This window comes from Equus quagga, chromosome 13 (genome assembly GCF_021613505.1).
Source record: "Equus quagga isolate Etosha38 chromosome 13, UCLA_HA_Equagga_1.0, whole genome shotgun sequence".
Lineage (NCBI taxonomy): Eukaryota > Metazoa > Chordata > Mammalia > Perissodactyla > Equidae > Equus > Equus quagga.
Genome location: NC_060279.1, coordinates 42946973 through 42954291, shown reverse-complemented (window position 1 = coordinate 42954291; position 7319 = coordinate 42946973). Strand labels below are relative to the sequence as shown.

Sequence of the window (7319 nt, the reverse complement as noted above, 5' to 3'; positions counted from 1 at the left end):
AAGCTTGAGCTGTTTTATTTATTTGAACCAAAACCAGTGATAAGGTATGGATCACATGTTCTAGTTTAAGAACAATGAATCAGAGTAGAAATTCTCACACGTGACAAACCAGTGAAATTCAGAATCATTACAAACTGGTGAAAATTAGCATGTTAGGTTCTTAATAACATATGAGTTGCTGCTTTTTTTTTTTTTCAGTAGTTAGAATGGCCAGATGACCATGGTGCAGGTAGCATTTTGATTTGGTGAGCATGGGAAAGTCATTTGACTACTCAAAAAGAATTATTTCAGAGATACACGTAGAAAAGGCACAGAATAATTATTTATTAAAACTGAAAAAAGCCAAATACTCTCTGAACATTATAAGCATAAATAGTAAAATTTCTCTTTTCTTCCCAGGAATACTTAATTTCCCTTATTTTCAATTCATATAAGTGATTATTAGTATGTGTGAACCAATCTGGGCAGTACCTCCTTTGAATTTTTAGAGATCTAATTTGTCTATATCCTCCAGATTGGTATAATTTGTTTCCTTAGAAAACAGTTTATATTTATACAATGGACAAATCTCCTAACGTTACTGGGCATTCTAAAAGAACTAATTGTGGAAAGTAACATCATTTAAATGGAAGAGAAGCAACGGTATTTATTAAAATGCTTATCAGTGAGGAAATAATTAAGCACCATTAGGTGTTTGCAGAAGACTCATTGCTGACAATCTGAGTAATTCTGTGAAGCCCTCTCAGCTCAGCAGGACTTTCTCAGGACACATTCCTTGCACTGCAGTCACTGAATTTTACCCATTAAAAAAAATTCATTTTAAAAGGATTTTTGTCTTTTTTAATAAAAGGATGAACTGGCTTACAGTTCTGGAAATTATTAAATCTTGGTTTATATAATTGTCAGAAGCCCTTATTTTATTGACTTAATTGCCTTATTCTAATATCTTTTCTCTCCTTTCTTTAGCCTGATTTAAACAGTTGTGAAGTTATTCTATCATTTGGAAACTTCAGTATACTAAGAAAGCAGATTACTGAATAACAGAAATCCAGTTTTCTTTCTGTTCTAATATCTCCTTTATGTAGAGCGATTTATTAAGGTCAAGTGTTCTTAAGGGAAGAATCATTGTATAGTGAGATTATTCATATTACTGACAGTCCACCTTTACAGATATTGACACAATGGGCCCATAGAATTTTATCTAGTGTTAGATAAGATGTCAACAACTTCTCAACACTGCAGACTCAAATATTAGGAAATACCAAAAACCTCAGGACAAATAACCAATCAAAAAAGACTCACAGACTAGATTAGCTGTCATCTACCACCTAACAGAGAATGGATCCCAGTGAACCACTACCCAACAGAGATCATCTCCAGATGTTCATTTCATAAAATCAAAACCAGAATTCCACATCGATACCACTGATGGGAGAAGGTAATTGACAATGCACAAATGAGAGAGAAGACTTATCCAAGAATTACACTTAGTGTGTAAAAGCCAAAGAGCTCAATTTCTGCTCCTGAGATTCAACAGAAGAACTAAGGGGATGTGAGCCAATAGCTCTAAGAGTCCAGGTCTGCACAAGGTGCCTGTCAGATGCAGGATTCTACTGGCTACAATGATGCGTCTCAGGTATGCGAATTTTATGTGGAAATAGCCCTAAAACACTGCCAAAGAATAATATAGAGTCAGTGTGATGGTTAATTTTATATGTCAACTTGGTTAGGCCACAGTATGCAGACATTTGGTCAAATATTCTTCTAGATGTTTCCATGAATGTATTTTTGGATGAAATTAACATGTAAATCAGTAGACTGTGAGTAAAGCAGCTTGCCCTCCCTAAGGTATATGGGCTTCATCCAATCCATTGAAGACCTTAATAAAAAAAGACTGACCTTCCTAAAGAAGAGGAAATTTTGTCAGCAGACCAACCTTGGACTGAAACTGTACCTCTTCTGTGGGTCTCCAGCCTGTCATCCTACCCTGCGATGGCAAAGCCTCCACAACCATGTGAGCCAGTTCCTTAAAATAAATCTCTGTCTCTCTCACTATATCTATCTATCTATCATCTATCTATCTATCTATAATTGCCAAGGGTGAATTAGCATGTTGTCTGTATTAGTTCTATATTGGTTCTGTTTCTCTGGAGAACCCTGATTAATATAGACAACATACTAATTCACCCTTGCCATTTATAGAGAAAGGGGAGGAGGAACAAATGTCTGGGACTAGTGAGTTTTTTCTTCCTCTGGGTAAGTTGCTCGGCACAGAGCTATTAAAGAGGCCACTCTGGTCAGTCTTCTCTGGACCTAGTTGACTAGTGCACCACAGAAATCAATTACAGTAATACAAAATATCTTGGAAGTTTAGCTGAGGAGCAAATGCAGAGATATCCTACTGCTTAATGCCCACCTTGTCATCTGTTGTACCTCCCACCTCTTAAGTCAAGGCGACAATACTCTCCTTATTGGAATATCATAGATAGATGTATAGAAAGTTTGTTGTGCTAGCAAGAGTATAAGGAAAAGGATTCTCTGAGTTAGAAAAATAAATTGAACTATAAATTGGTACCACTTCCACGGAAGGCAAATTTACAGGGTCATCACTTAAATTAAAAAACATATGTTTTATAAAACATACAGTATATGTTTTTATAAAAAACAAAACATATACTGTAACCACTATGATAGAGCAATTACAATTATCCTATAGAAATACTTGTACAAGTGGCAAAAGATATATGTACAAGGATGATGACTTCAGCATTATTTGTAAATAAAATCATAGAACCAACTTACTCTAAAAAAAAAAAACATGTAAAGGGTTCAACAGTGGTACAAACAAAGGAAGAAATGCCTTCATCAAAAATAATGCAGAGGATAATGATTATTATGATTCTATCGATAACTTTATTGATTGAGCAATTACTAACTCCAGGCATATCCTGCAGGTAGGCACTCTTATACAGACGAAAAAAAATTGAGGCACACACAGTTTACTATTAACCCAAAGAAGAGAAACACGATTCCTAGATCCCGTGCTCTTGAACACAGACTACATTTGTTCTCTCTTGTTCTTTTGTCGCTAAGAACTTACCAGTCCCCCAGTATTTCTTCTGGAAGGACGTGGGAGCACGACAAATGGAGGGGCCATTACATGTAAAACATCCACCCCCGTCCCTGGGTGGGCTCGAACCACCAACTTTTCAGTTAACAGCCGAACGCGCTAGCCGATTGCGCCACAGAGACACCGCACAGAGGTTTACTTTCTATCGTAATATTGACTGATCTTTCGCTAAACTAGAGTGGATACCAGCAGCCTTCTGTTAAATGATTGGGCAGGCTCCAAAGACTCAGAAAACAAGAGAGATTAGAGCGACAAATCAAGTTGCTCGTCACATTTGAAACCGGTGCGTTGGGTGATTCTGAAATTAGGGCACCAAAATGGCCTCGCCCCGCCTTGCCTCTCACCAGCTTCAGAAGCCAGCGCGGCCAGAGACGGTCTGCGACCCCTCTAGCCTGAGCCGAAGGGGCGCAAGGGAAGCTGAACGCCCAGAGCACTGAATTAGAAGTTGTTGAATTAATGCATTTGAGAGTCTGAACATACAAACAGACAATGGCTAGACCGTATAGAAAAACAGCACTCTGATTCGCAACCAGCACCCACCTGCTCAGGTAACCAACTCTTTGTCCATAGTTAACTACCCAAGAAGCCAGCCCGCTATAAGTCACATTTTTAGGAAGTCAGGCCGTTATCTCTAGTAACAATCCAGGAAGCTAAACAATAACTTTTGGAACAATTTGCTAAAAATGGCAGGACTTGATTAATAACTGACAGCTTCCCTAATTTTTGTCCCCATTGCAACTTAGGACCAACCAGAGAAAGCCAGATATGCACCCCCAACCAGTCATACAGGATGCTGGGCTTCTGATTAGCCCACCTCCAGCTTCCCCATCAACAGCCTCCAATCAGGGCACTCCTGAAGCCTTCCCTTTTTTCCACTATAAGGCTTTCCCACTCCTCCGTCTGCCTTTGTCTCTGCTAAAATCGGCGCTGCTTTTCTCATTCGGTTGGTCTTCGTTTCTTTATTGTCACCTTTAAGCTTTTAGTCCTTTGAAGAACTCTGAAAGCGGAAATAGAAGAAAAGGTTTTCAAAAGGGTAAGTTCTTTTTCAAAAGGCTTTATTTTGGTCAATTGTTTTCAAAGCCTGCAACGTCTCACCGGCTGGGCAACGGAGGAGCTACAGCGCCGCTGGAGCACCACGCACTCAACTGAAGTGCCTTCCGTCTTCAGTGGGGTCCACAGAGTCAGGGAGCGAGAGGGATACGGTCGGGGTCAAAAGGGAACCTTGAAGAGGAGGGAAAGAAGCAGGGGAGGCGTGGGCGAGGACGAGACCTCCCACGAAGCTTGTGCAGAGGCACAAGCCGGATCCTGAGAGGTGAGAATTGTTTTTAACGTGTATCAGAATGGGAAGGGAGAAATGGAACAGGACCTGAAAGAGAGAAAAACGCAAGAACCCGTAGTTCAAGAACAAAGCAGGAAAATACTGTGGCTGGTTTCACATCAAAAATATTAAAGGGCACATAGGAGCTGCCGGAAGATCTATGGCACGCTGTGATCCTATAGTGGTTAGTACTCTTGTGTTGTGGCCCCAGCAACCTTGGTTGAAATCTGAGTCAGCGTCTGGCATCTTACTCGAAGAGATTTGGTGCATGTTTTAGTATCTCTTTTAATCCCCCTACCGGTTGCACCCCTTATATGTGGCCTGGCAGCAGCGCTCACCTAGGCTCTCCAGCACCCTGTGGTCAGGAAGAGGGAAGGAAAACCGAAAGTGCACTAATCTGGATGCTGGTTTTTAGAAAGCTCTGCCGGGCCCTATATCTAAGCATGCGCAGAACTATCCCAAAAGGTTAAGCACCATGCCTGTAGCTTCCACTAATGTAACCGGTGTGGTGGTAAACATTTTTCTGGTTGATATTTTAAATGTCAGTGGGGCCTTTTTAGACGCTATGACAACGAGCTTTTTATGAGTTTGCATTCAACATGATATTTTACAATAAAATCTAAATAATATAAAATCTAATAAATATAATAAAACAAACTCAATGCCATCCTCCGCCTCCCCCACCCAATTTTCATGCTAATAGTACATTCTTGAAGTATAATTCACAGAGTAAAATGCACAAACCTTAAGCACACAGCCCAATGAATTTTGACAAATATAATGGTCACCTAGATCGTTATAGAAAATTTCCATCAGCCCAGAAACATCAGTAGAGCCCTTTCCAGTCAATTCCCGCCTACCTTCCCTTCGCTTAAGCAAACCATTTGGATTTCTTTTTTGTTGTTACTGTTGTTTTGAAAGGATTTTATTTACATTTAGCAACAAGTAGACAAGTAACTGTGCTGAGAATCAAGATTTTGAGCCCAAGAGAAAAGAAAAAATTACAAGGCCAAAAACAAGCATAATCACTCTTGGTTTTAAATGGACACTTCATCTATGTAAAATAAATAAACTCAGTTAAAATCTATTTTACCACTGTAAACTGAGTTGGTTTAGAAGCAGTATCACCAAAAGCTCAATGAGTCTCCACAGTGTCTGGGTTTTGGCCTCTAACACCATTCCACACAAAATGAACCAAGACTTCTTAAGGAAGTGACTACTTACAGGAATGGTGCAGGGGAATTACAAGGTGAGCATGAGAAAGCTGGGACCAGAAAGCAACGATTCATTAACCAACTATTAGGATCTTTTTGAAAACACATAGCTGGCTTGAAGGAATTCCCACTGACATGAGCGGTGATAATTTGAGCATGAAAAAGAACAGTGATTTTCATGCAGGGGTCAGTAAACAACGGCCTCCTGGCCAAACCCAGCCCACAGTCTGTTTTTGTAAATAATGTTTTATTGGAACACAGCCATGCTTATTCATGTATGTATTCATGTACAGAGTTGAACAGCTATAACATTTGGCCTGCAAAGCCTAAAATATTTACTTTCTGGCATCTTACAGAAAAGTTTGCTGACCCCAGTCTAGTAGATTGAAAGACTGAATTAAGGAATACTGGAGTCCATAAATGATGCTCAAAGAGATGAAGTCATTTGTATGCTGAAGTATTTAGGTTCAATGATCATGACGTCTGTAACTTACCTTAAAATGGTTCAACAAAAACATGTAATTAAATAGATATAAACCATTCTGATTTCTATCTCCATAGATCAGTATTGACTTTCTGGAAATTCACATAAATGAACGTCATTTTTTGTGTGTCTGGCTTTTTTTTCATACAACATAATGTTTTTGAGATGCATCTATGTTGTTAAGTGTATTATTTTGGTGTTATTGATGAGTGTTATTCCTGTGTGTGACCATAATGCCACTGAAGAATAACTGGGTTATTTCTAGTTTGGGCAATTGTGAACAAAGCTGCTATGAATATACTTGTACAATTCTTTTTGTAGACATGTGCATTCATTTTTCTTGAGTGTACACTTTGTAGTGGAATTGCTGGGTCATGGAGTAGATGTAAACTTAACTTTATTAGAAACTGCCAAACAGTTTTCCAGAATGGCTGCTCGATTTTACATTTTCAATGTCAACAAGATATAGTTGCTCCACATACTTGCCAGTATTTGGTGTTCTCTGTCTTTAAAATTTCATTTATTCTTGTGGTGGATAAAAGTAGCTCATCGTGGTTTTAATTTGTGTTTCCCTAATAAGTAATGATATTGTGCATCTTTTCTTATGTCTTTTGCCCATTTCGACATTTTCTTTTGTAAAGAAAGCCTATTCCAGTATTTTGCTCATTTTTATATGGCTTGGCTTTTATTGTTGATTTCTAAAAGTTCTCTATATATTCAATATTTGAGTCATTTTCAGATAAGAATATTGCAAATAAACATTGGGGTGCACAGGACTTTTGGGATTGCTGACTTCAGGCTCTTTGGATAAATACCCAGTAGTGGGATGGCTGGATCGTATGGTAGTTCTATTTTTAGTTTTTTGAGGAATCTCCATACTGTTTTCCATAGTGGCTGCACCAGTTTGCATTCCCACCAGCAGTGTATGAGGGTTCCTTTTTCTCCGCAACCTCTCCAACATTTGTTGCTATTAGTTTTAGAGATTTTTGTCATTCTAACGGGTGTAAGGTGATATCTTAGTGTAGTTTTGATTTGCATTTCCCTGATGATCAGCGATGATGAGCATCTTTTCATGTGCCTATTGGCCATCAGTATATCTTCTTTGGAGAAATGTCTGTTCATGTCTCCAGCCCATTTTTTGATTGGGTTGTTTGATGTTTTGTGATTGAGTTG

General features: G+C 38.8%; 1 non-coding gene across 1 annotated transcript; it reads right to left on the bottom strand.

Moving 5' to 3' along the window:
- Positions 1 to 3178: 3178 nt before the first annotated feature.
- On the bottom strand, positions 3179 to 3252 carry TRNAN-GUU (transfer RNA asparagine (anticodon GUU)). Its single transcript has one exon. It is a non-coding gene; the product is annotated as a tRNA-Asn (tRNA).
- Positions 3253 to 7319: the final 4067 nt, after the last annotated feature.